We start from the raw sequence: 13,508 nt of genomic DNA on the forward strand, positions 1-13,508 counted from the left end.
TCGGTGAGAGCCACTCTGCTGTATAACTACAACCCTTTTGTATCCTGCCTCTAGTATTCAGAAGCCTAGCAAGCTAGAGACCACATTACCCAGACTCCCTTGTCATTAGGATTCTGCATGTGAGACTTGGAACATGGAAGTAAACATCATGAAGCAGCAGCCATATAACTTTTCTGACAAGCACTGTCATGAAGGTATTTGTTTTGTTTTATTTCTAGAACAGCTGTGGTGATAGTCTATTCTCTGTCTTCACAGGGATTGAGTGCAGTGGCAGCCGTGGTAACAGCTCTACTGGGTAATTGGATATTTCCTTTGCTGTATTTTTTTCACTATGTAGCAACTAAGTTGGTTTCCTGGCGCTTTGAAGGCTTGAAATGAATCCTTTTCTGGTTAAATTAGCTATAGATGATTCTGTTGTCTGAAATATAGTCATTTTTACAAGTAATGCATATAGATAGCATCACAATGTAAATTATGGTTTTGGCTTCATGAAGGAAATAGGGAGAAAGATACTAAGGATTTAAATTTTGTAAACTGGAAAGCTTGTGAACTGAGTTATATGATGTTAAACAATCATTGGATGGCAGAACACATGCTGGTTAAGCATGTCCCATTAACCAAAATGTTGGGAAAAATTCAACATGTTAGTGTGTGTGTGCTGATTCTTGCTGCTTTCAGCCAAGTCCTGCAAGAAATAAATCAACTCAAAAAAGAGGTAGAAGGAAATCGCACTTGGACAAGAGAGACCATGGGTCTGTGAATAGACTGAGCCTTCCATAATTTGGAATCTTGCAGAGCTAAAAAATTCAGTGGTGGTATTTCCTCAAATGCATTTAAAACTTCTGTCCACACAAAAATCTGCCCTTAGAAGTATATAGCAGCTTTATTCACAAATGCCAAAACTTGGAAGCAACCAAGATGGCCTTCAGTAGGTGAATAGATAAATAAACTGGGGTACACCCAGACAATGGAATCATTCACCATTAAAATGACATTAACTAACAAGCCATGGAAAAACATGGAGGAACCTTAAATTCATATTATACTAATTGAAAGAAAACAATCTGCAAAGGCTATATACTGTATGATTCCAACTATATGACATCCTAGTAAAAGCAAAACTATGGCCACAATGGTTGCCAGGTGCTAGAGGGTTCGTTCATCTATTGTAACAAATGTACTACTCTGGTGCAGAATGTTGATTTGTGGGAGAGGCTATGCTTGTTGGGGGAAAGGAGTTTATGGGAACTGTATTTTCTGCTTAGTTTTGCTGTACACCACAAAACTACTCTAAAAAATAAAGTCCATTTAAAAAAAATCATCTGCTTCCCTACCCCAACAGTGGTGTCTCTAAAACTGTAGTCTTAGATAGGAGATACGCTTCTGAGCTCATGGTTTTTTTTTCAAACAAGACCCTTAAGAGTTCTTTGCCTGATAATGGGAGTTAGCTAATTGATAAAGGTCAGATTAAGAATTACCGTCCCATAGAATTACCATACAACCTAACAATCCCTCTTCTAGGTATCTACCCAAAATATCTGAAAACATTTATCCGTATAACTTAAATAAAGATAGATATATGTATCCCTATGTTCATTGCAGCATTATTCATGGTTGTCAAGACATGGAAATAACCAAAGTGTCCTTGAATAGATGATTGGATAAGAAGATGTGTTACATATATACAAAGGAATATTACTCTGCCATAAGAAAAGATGGAATATTGCTATTTGCAACAACATGGATGTGTCTTGAGATTATCATGCTAAGTGAAATTAAGTCAGATAGAAAAAACCTAGAACCATATGATTTAACTCATATGGGATATAAAACTGAAAGCAACAAATGAACAAGACAAACAACCAAACAATCATAGACACAGACAGCAGTGTAGTGGTTACCAGAGGGTAGTGGGGGAAAGGATGTTGAAATGGGTAACAGGGGTCAAATATATGGTGATGGAAGGAGAACTGACTCTGGGTGGTGAATACACAATCCAATATATAGATGATGTACACTTGAAACCTATGTAACTTTACTAACCAATATCACACCAATACATTTTTTTTGAATTAGAAAAAGAAAAAAAAAAAGAAAGAATTCCAGTCCCACCTTATCCTCTTTCAAATAGTCTCAGGATAGCTGTAATTAAATGGCAGCTGGAGGATGGGCAGAACTTAGCAGCCAGTAAATCATCCAGGAAAATTTTTTTCTAATTTAAAAGTAACAGAAATCATTAGATATGGTTACTTTAAATAAGGCAACTTCTATACATCAGAAATTACTATTAAAATGTTAGTAGGCAAAAACAAACTATTTTCTAAAAATATAATAGGCAAGGTGACAAGCATTTAATGTATTCAATACATACTTTATTAAATTTAAAAAATAGAAAGGAAACCACTGACTCCAATATCTTGATAAAGAGTTAACTGTGCATGAATTACAATTCATAAATTATAAAACACCCTAAATATGTTCCTCTTATTAAATATAAAAACCCAGAATAAATCGAATGTTTTACTTTTAAAATTATGATGATCATAACAAGATAATACTAATGGTAAGGGTACAGTTAACCAGATGTGGATACTCTCATAACTTTCCCCTAGGAATATGCATTGGTCTTTCTTGGAAGTTATGTAGCACTAGGTATCAAGAATGCTAAAAATGTTCATATCTTCAATCCAGTGATTCCACTTTTGGGAAATCATCCAAAATGCTACAGAGCAAAAATGTTGATCTTTATGTAAAAAATTGGAAAAACCTAAATGTCCTACAATAGGAAAATGGCTAAAGAAATAGCTATAAATGATAAGCTGGACTATATTATCCAGCTATTTAAATATATGTCACTGGAGAGTATTCTTTCTAAATCACTTGGGAAAAAGCCTACGATAAGGGTAGGGAGAGCAACCCTACCAGGCAGCTGAGCAGACAGCTAAAAATCTGCTCAAAGGTCAGGAGAATGTCCCTCCCTCAGACCTGGGCTTTCTGAGTTTCCTTTCAAACCATTATGTTGGACAATTTAGATATATAGTCTTTGGGTTATTAACACTGACTCCAATCACCGTTAAGGGATAAACAGGACCAAAATTTAGTCAGTTCCCATTGGCATGGCTCTACCAGATGTTAAAATATGAACAACGAAATTTCTGAACTGGCTGGTGAATGACAACTAGGTGCTGCCCCGAGCCCTGCGTCCCTGACCTCCTGGGGTTCTTCCTTGTAACCCCTGTTTTTGGATCTCCTCTTATTAAGCAACTAAAATTACTGGCACCGTTGGGGCCTCCAGCTCTTTGGGCAACGTGTCATTTGACAGGTACTATACAGGAGACTATATATTATAAAATTTCCATTTCAGGACAAACTTCTCCCAAATTCTTTCTTTAACCTTAATCCCAAATGAAGCTAACTTCATTTAGTTTTGCTTCAAATTACTATTTGCTTCATTTTCATATTCTTTTTCTCATAAAACCATATAAATAAGGAGAGGATTCTACTGCTAAGACAAATGTGAATGGAGTACGTACAGCGCAGCTCTGAAAAAGCCTTTAACTTTATTTGGTCCGATTCCCTCTATGCTCTTAGCTACTTTCACTTTTATAGTTAAAAGAGTTTGAATTTTTCATATGCCTTTCTGTTTTCTAATGCTTGTTTCTTTTCCCCGTCGATTTGGCTGACCTTCATAGTTCCTCCCAAACTGACCTCTTTAATCCTGCTATTTCTACCAACTAGCTTTCATGCCTTCCTACCTTCTAAAAATAAATTTCCTGTATGAGAAAATGTTGCCCATTGAACAAGGGGAAAGGGGAAGCAAAATATAATTTGTATGTTCAGTATTGGCAGAATTACACAAAGCAGACACTAACACAGTATGAAATGTGCAAGGATTAGATTATGCGAAATGCCTGTGAGAGAAAATGGGGAGATAGGAGCTGGGAAAACGACCAGACCACAAAACAAGTATGGTGCTGAGTGACAAAAGCAGGAAGTAGGTGGGTGGAAGCATCCTAAACTGCTGTTGAACTGTGAGGAAGGTTTGGCAAGGCTGCAGGGGAGTCCTGAGGCCAAAGTTGGTCATTGGAGGAGTCCTGTGTCTCCCAGAAAGAGACCTGCTTTGGTGTTTCTGTTGCGCTCATTCACTGACTAGGAAGCATGACCTCATGGCAAAAATAGGGTGATGAATTTCAGAGTGCAGAACCTGGGGATCTTGGTCAATTACACCCCTTGTAGTTTGAAATCTACAACATAGGCCGCCCTTCTTTTTTATGTACCCTTCCCCTGCCCCCCCACCATCCAATCTCCCTTGCAAGAACAAGTTCATGGCTTCAGACCCTAAGGTTTTGTTGAGATCTGACACTGGAGACACATCAAAGCATGTACACATTCACGGAAGTAAAAGCTAAAGCAATTTGCAAAGCAGGTGATGCATGCATAAGTTGGTATCATGAGAAAAGCAATGAGATAAACATACACAATAACATAAAAATACAACACATAAAAAATAGTACACACAGTTGTGTAAGATTTGGAGAAGCCAATTCTCTTTCTGCACATGCTTCAAAAATACAAACAGACAAGACATAGGAAGTCTGTACTTTTCTGTCTGTGTGGGAGAAATGCATTTATCAGAATCCTAGTTTTGTGCCAGGCACTGGGGTAGGTGGTTTCTTGTATGTTAATTTAAAATAATGGTACTATTTATGTCCCTTATTGAGTACTCATAACAACCTTCCAGGTAAGTGTTATTATTCCTGCTTTACTGATGAAGTAATGAGATTCAAAGAAGTAATAAATTCAAAGTTAAATAGCTTGTCTAAGGTCACACACCTAGGAAATGATAGAATCAGAATATATTTCAAGTCTGCCAATAGGGAAATATGGGGAGAAAGGCATTCTTGGGTGTTCTCTGTATATACATTTTTTTTTTCATTATTGCAAAAAAGTTTTTCCCCGAAGTATCTTCAGCCTTCTGACTTTTGCAGCTGAGGGTATTTTATACCATCATTTTAAATCAACCCTATCCACTTCACAGTATGGAACCAATCCTCTCACCAAAGGGACACTCTAGGAGCCAAGGAGAGGAGCTCAATATCAAGCCAGCATCCTTGTCCATCTCAGGTGTGGTGCCAGTGACTATGATCCTTTTCTGTACCCAGCTTCATTACGTGGTCCCTGCCTTGGTTACCTTCATCCCTCTAGTCTTGTAGTTACTGCATGGCTGTTTTAACCCCTTCCAGTCTTTCAGAGGGTTGTCCCTCTTTCCTTGAGGGACAATTCCAATGGTTGGGCCTTTTATTTTATTTTATTTTTTTTTATTTTTTTGTAGCAGAATAAATATAAATTTATTACAAGAATATAACCTGAGATTTCAATTATTTTCTTTTTAAAGATTTTTTTTTTATTGGGGAATTGGGGGAAGGGGAACAGATAAGTTGTTGTCGTTCTGTTCTTCAGTCTAGTTGTGGAGGACGTTGCTTCACTGGCCCAAGCTGGTACCATCATTGCACTCTTCCTGGGCAAGGCAGATCAGTCGCCGGCTTCTGGACGGCCGCTCACTGCGGCTGCTGGCTGCTCATGTTGGCTGCTGGCTACACACGGTATCCCATGGCAACCCACTGCCACAGGGGCTGCAGCCTACGTCGTCACCGGCGACTCACTGCAGTGCAGCTCCAGGTTGAGCTGTTGTTCAGCGTCTTAGATGTAGAGGGCAGTGTCACTGGCTCTCATATGTGGGATCCGAACCGGGGCCCTCTGGCATCCCAAGCCAGTTCAGTGCCACTCGGCCAGCCCTCAATTATTTTCTTTACTGTTCAGTACATTTTTACTTTTGATTTCCATTCATATAGTGAGTGTTAAACACAGTATGTTTTGACTTCATGATGGTGAGAATGTAATTATTTACATTACAGTTAATTGGAGTTCTGTATGAAAGATGTTCTAAATTTGCAAACATAGGAAATTTCAATGAGATTATAATGAAATAATAAATTCTTACTATCGGGGATATCTTGATTTAGTCATTTTTCTTTTTTTTTAATGTTATTATTAGTTTCAGGTGTACAGAACAATGCAATAGTTATCCTTTTCACCCCTCACAAAGTAACAACCCCCCTCCCCCATCCACTGCCCTCCCACCCCCGATATCATACTTATCTATTACAATTCCATTGACTCCATTCCCACACTCTACTCCACATCCTGTGATTATATGTATATATAATTATAGTTGACATACAATATTATTCAACATCAGCTTCAGATATACAGTGCAGTGGTCAGGCCTCTACACCATCTATGAGGTGGTCTCCCTAATAAGACATAAGGATTGGGCCCTTTTTTTAGATCTCTTGTTCTCAAGCCTCTCTTTCTTTCTGCCCTTTACTTCTGAGACCTCTCTGCATGACTGATTCATCCTGCGAATCTTTCTGGAATTCAGACCATCTTTAACCTGCTACATTTCTCTCTAATCAAAGCCTTGTTATGACATTTGCACCAGTCTTTATCTCTATGCAACAATGACTCCCATTAGCAAATAAACCTTTCAAATTGTTCCACCATCATTATTTTTTGGCTTATTAATACAGGGTTTCTTGGTATCCATCTTGTCCAAATGACCTTTGGTTCGTGAATAAGTATAGATGCCATCTACTGATCACTTTGCATACACTACCTCAAGTAACCAGTGTAACAGATAGATATTACAGTGTAGGGAATTGAGATGTGGAGCAGATCTCGTGCTCTGGGAGCAGACAGAAAGAGATTAGGGATCAACACCTGTGAAAGGCAGGGGGCAGGAGCAAGATTGGACAGAGGAAGAAGTCCAACTGTGATATAGCCCTGACATAATCTTATCACCAACTGGGAGCTCTGGGTCAAGTATTACCCATCAGCAGCCTATGTAAGGCCAACACAGCCAGCCCTTTATACACTTTTATTGTTCCATCACTGGATGCAGGCTGTCATGGGAAAGCATGACCTTGGACAAGGTGAGTCCTAATTGTGCAAAACCTGAAGGAGTTCACACCTGGAAGCTGTCTGCTGACTGCATTTGCCACAGCTAAGAGCAAACCTGTCCTTGAAGGGGGATCTGAGTGGTGCATCTTGTGTCTACTGAGACTCTAACAATCTAGGAAATCTATGCAAGAGTCTACTGCTAGTAAACAACAAAGATTTGAGACCAAGTATTTTGTGACTCAAAAGTCCATATGCCTCTCAAACCAATTCATAATTGGTTTGAAATATCCATCCAAAGCAATGTATCAGAATCACCTTAGGAGGTTTCTTTATTATTTTTTTTCAGTTAGTTCACATTAAATATTATTTTATATTCGTTTCAGATGCACAGCATAGTGGTTAGACATTTATATAATTTATGAAGTGATCCCCTGATTAGTCTAGTACCCACCTGGCACCACACATATTTGTTGCAACATTATTAACTATATTCTCTATGATGTACTTTACATCCCCATGACTATTTTGTAACTACCAATTTGTGTTTTTAATCCCTTCACCTTTTTCACCCAACTCCCCAACTTCCCTCCTCTGTCAACCATCAGTTTCTCTGTATCTGAGTCTGTTTCTGTTTTGTTTTCTTGTTTATTTTGTTCTTTACATTCCACATATAAGTGAGATCATATGGTATTTGTCTTCCTCAGTCTAACTTATTTCACTTAGCATAAAACCCTTTAGGTTCATCCATGTTGTCACAAGTGGTAAAATTTCATTTTTTAATGGCTGAGCAATATTTCATTGTGTATATGTACCATGTCTTTATCCAGTTGTCTATTGATGGACACCTGGATTGCTTCTATATCTTGGCTATTGTAAATAATGCTGCAATGAACATAGGAGTTCAAATATTTTTTTGAATTCATGTTTTGGATTTCTTAGGGTAAATATCCAGAAGTGAAATTGCTGGGTCATAAGGTAGTTTTATTTTTAATTACTTGAGGAACCTCCAAACCATTTTCTATAGTAGCTGCACAAATCTGCAATCTCACCAACAGTGCATGAGGGTTCTCTTTTCTCCACATCCTCAGCAACACTTGTTGTTTGTTGACTTATTGATAACAACCATTCTGACAGGTGTGAGGTGATATCTCATTGTTTTAATTTGCGTTTCTGTTAAGATTAGTGATATTGAGCATCTTTTCATATGTCTATTGGCCATGTGCATGTCCTCTTTAGAAAAATGTCTAGTCAGGTCCTCTGCCCATTTTTTAATTGGATTGTTTGTTTTTTTGATATTGAGTTGTATGAGTTCTTTATCAATTTTGGATATTACGCCCTTATCAGATGTATCAGAGGTGAATGTCTTTTTCCCATTCAGTAGGCTGTCTTTTTGTTTTGTTGATGGTTTCCTTTGCTGTGCAAAAACCTTTTAGTTTGACATAGTACCATTTGTTTATTTTTTCTTTTGTTTCCCTTGCCTGAGGAGATATATTAGAAAAAAAATATTACTCAGAGTAATGTCAGAGAGTTTACTGAGTCTGTTTTCTTCTAGGAGTTTTATGGTTTTGGGTCTTACATTTAAGTCTTTAATCCATTTTGAGTTTATTCTTGTATATGGTGTAAGGAGGTGGTCCAGTTTTATTTTTTGGCATGTATCTGTCCAGTTTTTCCAACACCATTTATTGAATAGTCTGTCTTTACCCCATTGTATATGCTTGCATCCCTTTGTCATAGATTAAATGATCACAGAGGCGTGGATTTATTTCTGGGCTCTCTATTCTGTTCCATTGATCTGTATGTCTGTTTTTATGCCAGTACCATGCTGTTTTGTATGTGCTGCCACAGTAAGTACAGCACCATGCTGTTTTGATTACTATAGACTTGTAGTATAGTTTGGTATCAGGTAATGTGATACCTCCAATTTTGTTCTTTTTCAAAATTGCTGTGCTTATTTGGGATCTTCTGTGGTTCTATATAAATTTTAAGATTATTTTTTCTAGTTCTATGAAAAATGCCATTGGTATTTTGACAGAGATTGCATTGAATCTACAGATTGCTTTGAGTAGTATGAACATTTTAACTATGTTAATTCTTTCTATCCATAAGTACTGTATTTGCTTCCATTTATTTGTATCTTCTTCAATTTCTTTATTCAGTGTCTTATATTTTTCAAGTACAGGTATTTTACTTCCTTGGTTAAATTTATTCCCAGGTATTTTATGCTATTTTTTAAATGAATTGTAAATGGGATTTTTCTCTTAATTTCTCTTTCTGACAGTTCATTATTGGTGTATAAAAATTCAACTGATTTCTGAATATTAATTTTGTATCCTGCTGCTTTACTGAATTCATTTATCAATTCTAATAGTTTGGATGGAACCTTTAGGGTTCTCTGTATATAATATGTCATTTGCAAATTATGATAATTTTACTTCTTTCTTTCCAATTTGGATAACTTTTATTTCTTTTTCTTGTTTGATTGCTGTGGCTAAGACTTCCAATACTATGCTGAATAAAAGTGGGGAAAGTGTGCATCTTTCTCTTGTTCCTGATCTTAAGGAGAATGCTTTTAGTTGTTACCTGTTTAGTAGGATGTCATTTGTAGGTTTGTAGTACATGGTATTTATTATGTTGAGGTATGGGCCCTCTATTCCCACTTTGTTGAGAGTTCTTACCATAAATGGATGCTGGATTTTGTCAAATGCTTTTTCTGCATCTATTGATATGATGATATGATGTTTAACTTTCATTTTGTTTATGTGGTGTATCATGTTAATTGATTTGCAAATATGGAACCTCCTTGAATGAATCCAATTTGATCATGGTGTATGATCTTTTTATAATGTATTGCTGAATTCAGTTTGCTAATATTTTGTTGAGGATTTCTGTATCTATATTTATTAGGAATATCAGCCTATAGTTTTCTTTTTTTGTAATATCTTTGACTGGTTTTGGAATCAGGGTAATGGTGGCCTTGTAAAATGAGCTTGGGAGCTCTCCCTCCTCTTGAATTTTTTGGAATACTTTGAGAAAGATAAGTGCTAATTCTTTGAATGTTTGGTAAAATTCACTTGTGAAGCCATCTGGCCCAAGACTTTTGTTTTTTGGGAGTTTTTTTTTTATTACTGATTTGATTTCATTAGTAGTAATCTGTCAGTTCAGATTTTCTGTTTCTTCTTGATTCAGACTTGGAGGATTTTAAGTTTCAAGGAATTTATCTATTTCTTCCAGATTTTCCAGTTTGTTGGAAAATAATTGTTTGCAATATTTTTCTCATAATCTTTTGTATTTCTCTGGTGTCAATTGTCACTTCTCTTTCATTTCTAATTTTATTTATTTGGGTCTTTTCTCATTTTTTCTTGATGAATCTGGTTAAAGGTTTATCAATTTTGTTTATCTTTCAAAGAACAAGCTCTTGGTTTTGTTGATCATTTGTATTGTTTTTTTAGCCTCTATTTTGTTTATTTCCCCTCTGATTTTTATGATTTCCTTCCTTCTGCTCACTTTGGGCTTTGTATTCTATTATTTTTCTAGTTCCTTCAAGTGTCAGGTTAGCTTGTTTATTTGAGTTTTTTCTTGAAATTTTAAGGTAGGACTGTATTGCTATGAATTTCCCTCTTAGAACTGCTTTTGCTGTGTCCCATAGGTTTTGGGTCATTGTGTTTTCATTTTCATTTTTCTCATGGAACCTTCTGATTTCTTCCTTGATCTCATTGTTGAACCCATTAATTATTTAGTAGCGTTTATTTAATCTCCATGTGTTTTTATGTTTTTCAGGGTTTTTTCTTGTAATTGATTTCTACTTTCATATAACTGTGGTTGGAGAAGACACTTGATATGGTTTCAATCTTCTTAAATTTATTAAGACTTATTTCATGGCCTAACATGTGGTCTATCCTGGAAAATGTTCCATGTACACTTGAAAAGAATGTATATTCTGTTCCTTGGAGTAGAAATGATCTAAAAATATCAATTAAATCCACCTGGTCTAGAGTGTCATGTGAGGGTGCCTTTTCCTTGTTGATCTTCTATCTGAAAGATCTGTCCATTAGTGTCTATGGGATGTTAAATCTCTTACTATGATTGTATTACTGTCAATTTCTTCATTGATGTTGATCAATATTTGCTTTATATATTTACATGGTACTATGTTAGGTACATAAATATTTACAAGGATTATATCCTCTTGTTGGATTGATCCTTTTATCAATATGTGATGTTTCTCTTTGTTTGTTATTATAGCCTTTGTATTAAAGTCATTTTTATCTGATATAAGTTTTGCTATCCCAGCTTTTTTTTTTTCACTTCCATTCTCATAAAATATCCATCTTTTGACTTTCAGTTTTTGAGTGTCTTTAGATCTTAAGTGCATTTCTTTTAGACAGCATATGTATGGGTCTTGTTTTCTTATCCATTTAGATTGGAGCATTTAATCCATCTACATTTAGATTTATTATTGCTAGGTACATTTTAATTGCCATATTATTGTTCATCTTTATGTTCTGTACCCCCATCTCCACCCCATCCCACCCCACTTCCTCTTGTTAAAGAAGTCCCTGTAACATTTCTTGTAATACTGGTTTGGTGGTGATGAACTCCTTTAGCTTTTTTTTGTCTGGCAAGCACTTTATCTGTCCTTTGATTCTAAATGATAGCTTTGCTGAGTAGAGTAATCTTAGTTGTAGGCCCTTGCTTTTCATCACTTTGAATATTTTGTGCCAATTCCTTCTGACCTGCAAATTTTCTGTTGAGAAATCATCTGATAATCTTATGTGAGCTCCCTTGTAATTAACTATTTTCTTTTCTCTTGCTGCTTTTAGCATTCTTTAACATTTGCCATTTTAATTATAGGGTGTCTTTGTGTGGGCTTATTTGGGTTCACCTTGTTTGTGATTCTCTGTGCTTTCTGGGCTTGGATGTCTATTTCCTTTACCAGATTAGAATGTTTTCAGTAATTTTTTCACATAGGTTCCCAGTCTTTTGCTTTTTCTCTTCTCCTTCTGGTACCTCTATGATGTGAATGTTGTTATGCTTGATGTTGTTCCAGAGGTTCCTTGAACTATCCTCATGTTTTTTTAAATTCTTTTTTCTTTTTGCTGTCCTGATTGGGTATTTTGAGCTACCTTGTCTTCCAAATCCTCTGTTTCTCCTAGTCTGCTGGTGATTTTTTTCTACTGCATTCTTCATTTCAGTTATTGCAGTCTTCACTTCCGTCTGGCTCTTTTTTATGATCTATGCCCTTTTTTATGCTCACTAGCTTTTTTTGAAGTTCTCACTGACTTCATATAGTCTTCCCCTAAGTTCATTGAGTATCCTTAGAACCATTACTTTGAACTCTGTTCTGGTAGTTTGTTTGCCTTTATTTCATTTAGTTCTTTTTTCTGGAGGGTTTTCCTTTTCTTTCATTTGGGACACATTTCTTTGTTTCTTCATTTTAGCTGCCTCTCTGTTTTTGTTTCTATGTATTAGGTAGATCTGCTATGTCTCAGTCTTGGCTGGGTGGCCTTGTGTAGTTGGCCCCCTATAGGGTGCAATGGCACAGTCTCCCCGGTCACCCATGCTGGGTGGTCCAGGAGCGTCGCTTGTGTGGGTTGTGTGTGCCCTCCTGTTATAGTTGAGCATTGATTACTATTGGCACATCAGCATGTGGGACTAGCCTTCAGGCTGACTGGCTATGGGTTTTGACCATGTCCACAACTTATGAGCTGCAGTGTGGGGGGCTTACCCCACAGAGCAAGATTCATCCCACTGGGCTCTGGTGCCTGCTGAGACCTCCCTTTGTGTGTGCCACTTGTGGGCTAATTGGGTGGTGCTCTGCTGTGGTCTGAAGATGGTGTCTGGGTAGGTTGGTTCTTGGGCTTCTTGGAAGGGGTTCCAGTGTAGGCCCAGGTTAGCCACTGCTTGTGATTGGCTTGGGACTACCTGGTAGAAGCTATAAAGCAATCTGCAGTTGGTCACTACCTGTGCTAGTCCAGGAGGTGCATGGGAGGGACCATGCTGCAAACTGAGGATGGCTAACACCAGTACTAGGCCTGGGGTAGCTCTGAAAAAAGTGTAGAAATTCCCAAGGCTGGGTCTCATAAGGCTCAGCCTCTGATAAAGCCCTTGTGTGTATGTGAGTTAGGTGATGTGGGGTCTCAGGGAGTCACTAGGGTGGGTGAAGTGGTGTTCACTAGGTTAGATTCTGGTTTGGTGCCAGTGCCGAGCCTGGAACTACTCAGCAAAAGTCTCAGAAAACATTAAGGGCAACCGCTGTCTGCCTGGGGCCGGTGGACCCCCAAGAGTTGTCTGACAAAGGGTGCAACACAAATGGGGCTGGCTACTTGCCAAGAAATTGCCTCTGGCATTGCACAAGTTGGGTGGAGTGGGGTCCAAGGGTGTTACCAAGGTGAAGTGAGCAAAGCTTACTAGGCCAATTCAGATTCAGATTTGGCTATGTCAGGGAGGGTTCAACACAGGGAAGATGGCGCCTGCCTGCCAGCTGCACAGGAGATGGATTCTACACAGGGAAAATGGCAACTGTCCTTCCAGTCCTTGCCTTAAATCTA

General features: G+C 37.5%; 1 protein-coding gene across 1 annotated transcript in view; it reads left to right on the forward strand.

Moving 5' to 3' along the window:
- The first annotated feature begins 275 nt into the window (after positions 1–275).
- The window catches only part of BTLA (B and T lymphocyte associated), a 47,735-nt gene continuing 34,502 nt past the window's right edge, over positions 276–13,508 (forward strand). Inside the window, exon 1 of the mRNA XM_019652214.1 lies at positions 276–295. The gene's annotated coding sequence lies outside the window, so the exon portion shown is untranslated. The remainder of the gene's footprint in view (positions 296–13,508) is intronic.

This window comes from Hipposideros armiger, unplaced genomic scaffold (assembly GCF_001890085.2).
Source record: "Hipposideros armiger isolate ML-2016 unplaced genomic scaffold, ASM189008v1 scaffold_176, whole genome shotgun sequence".
NCBI lineage: Eukaryota > Metazoa > Chordata > Mammalia > Chiroptera > Hipposideridae > Hipposideros > Hipposideros armiger.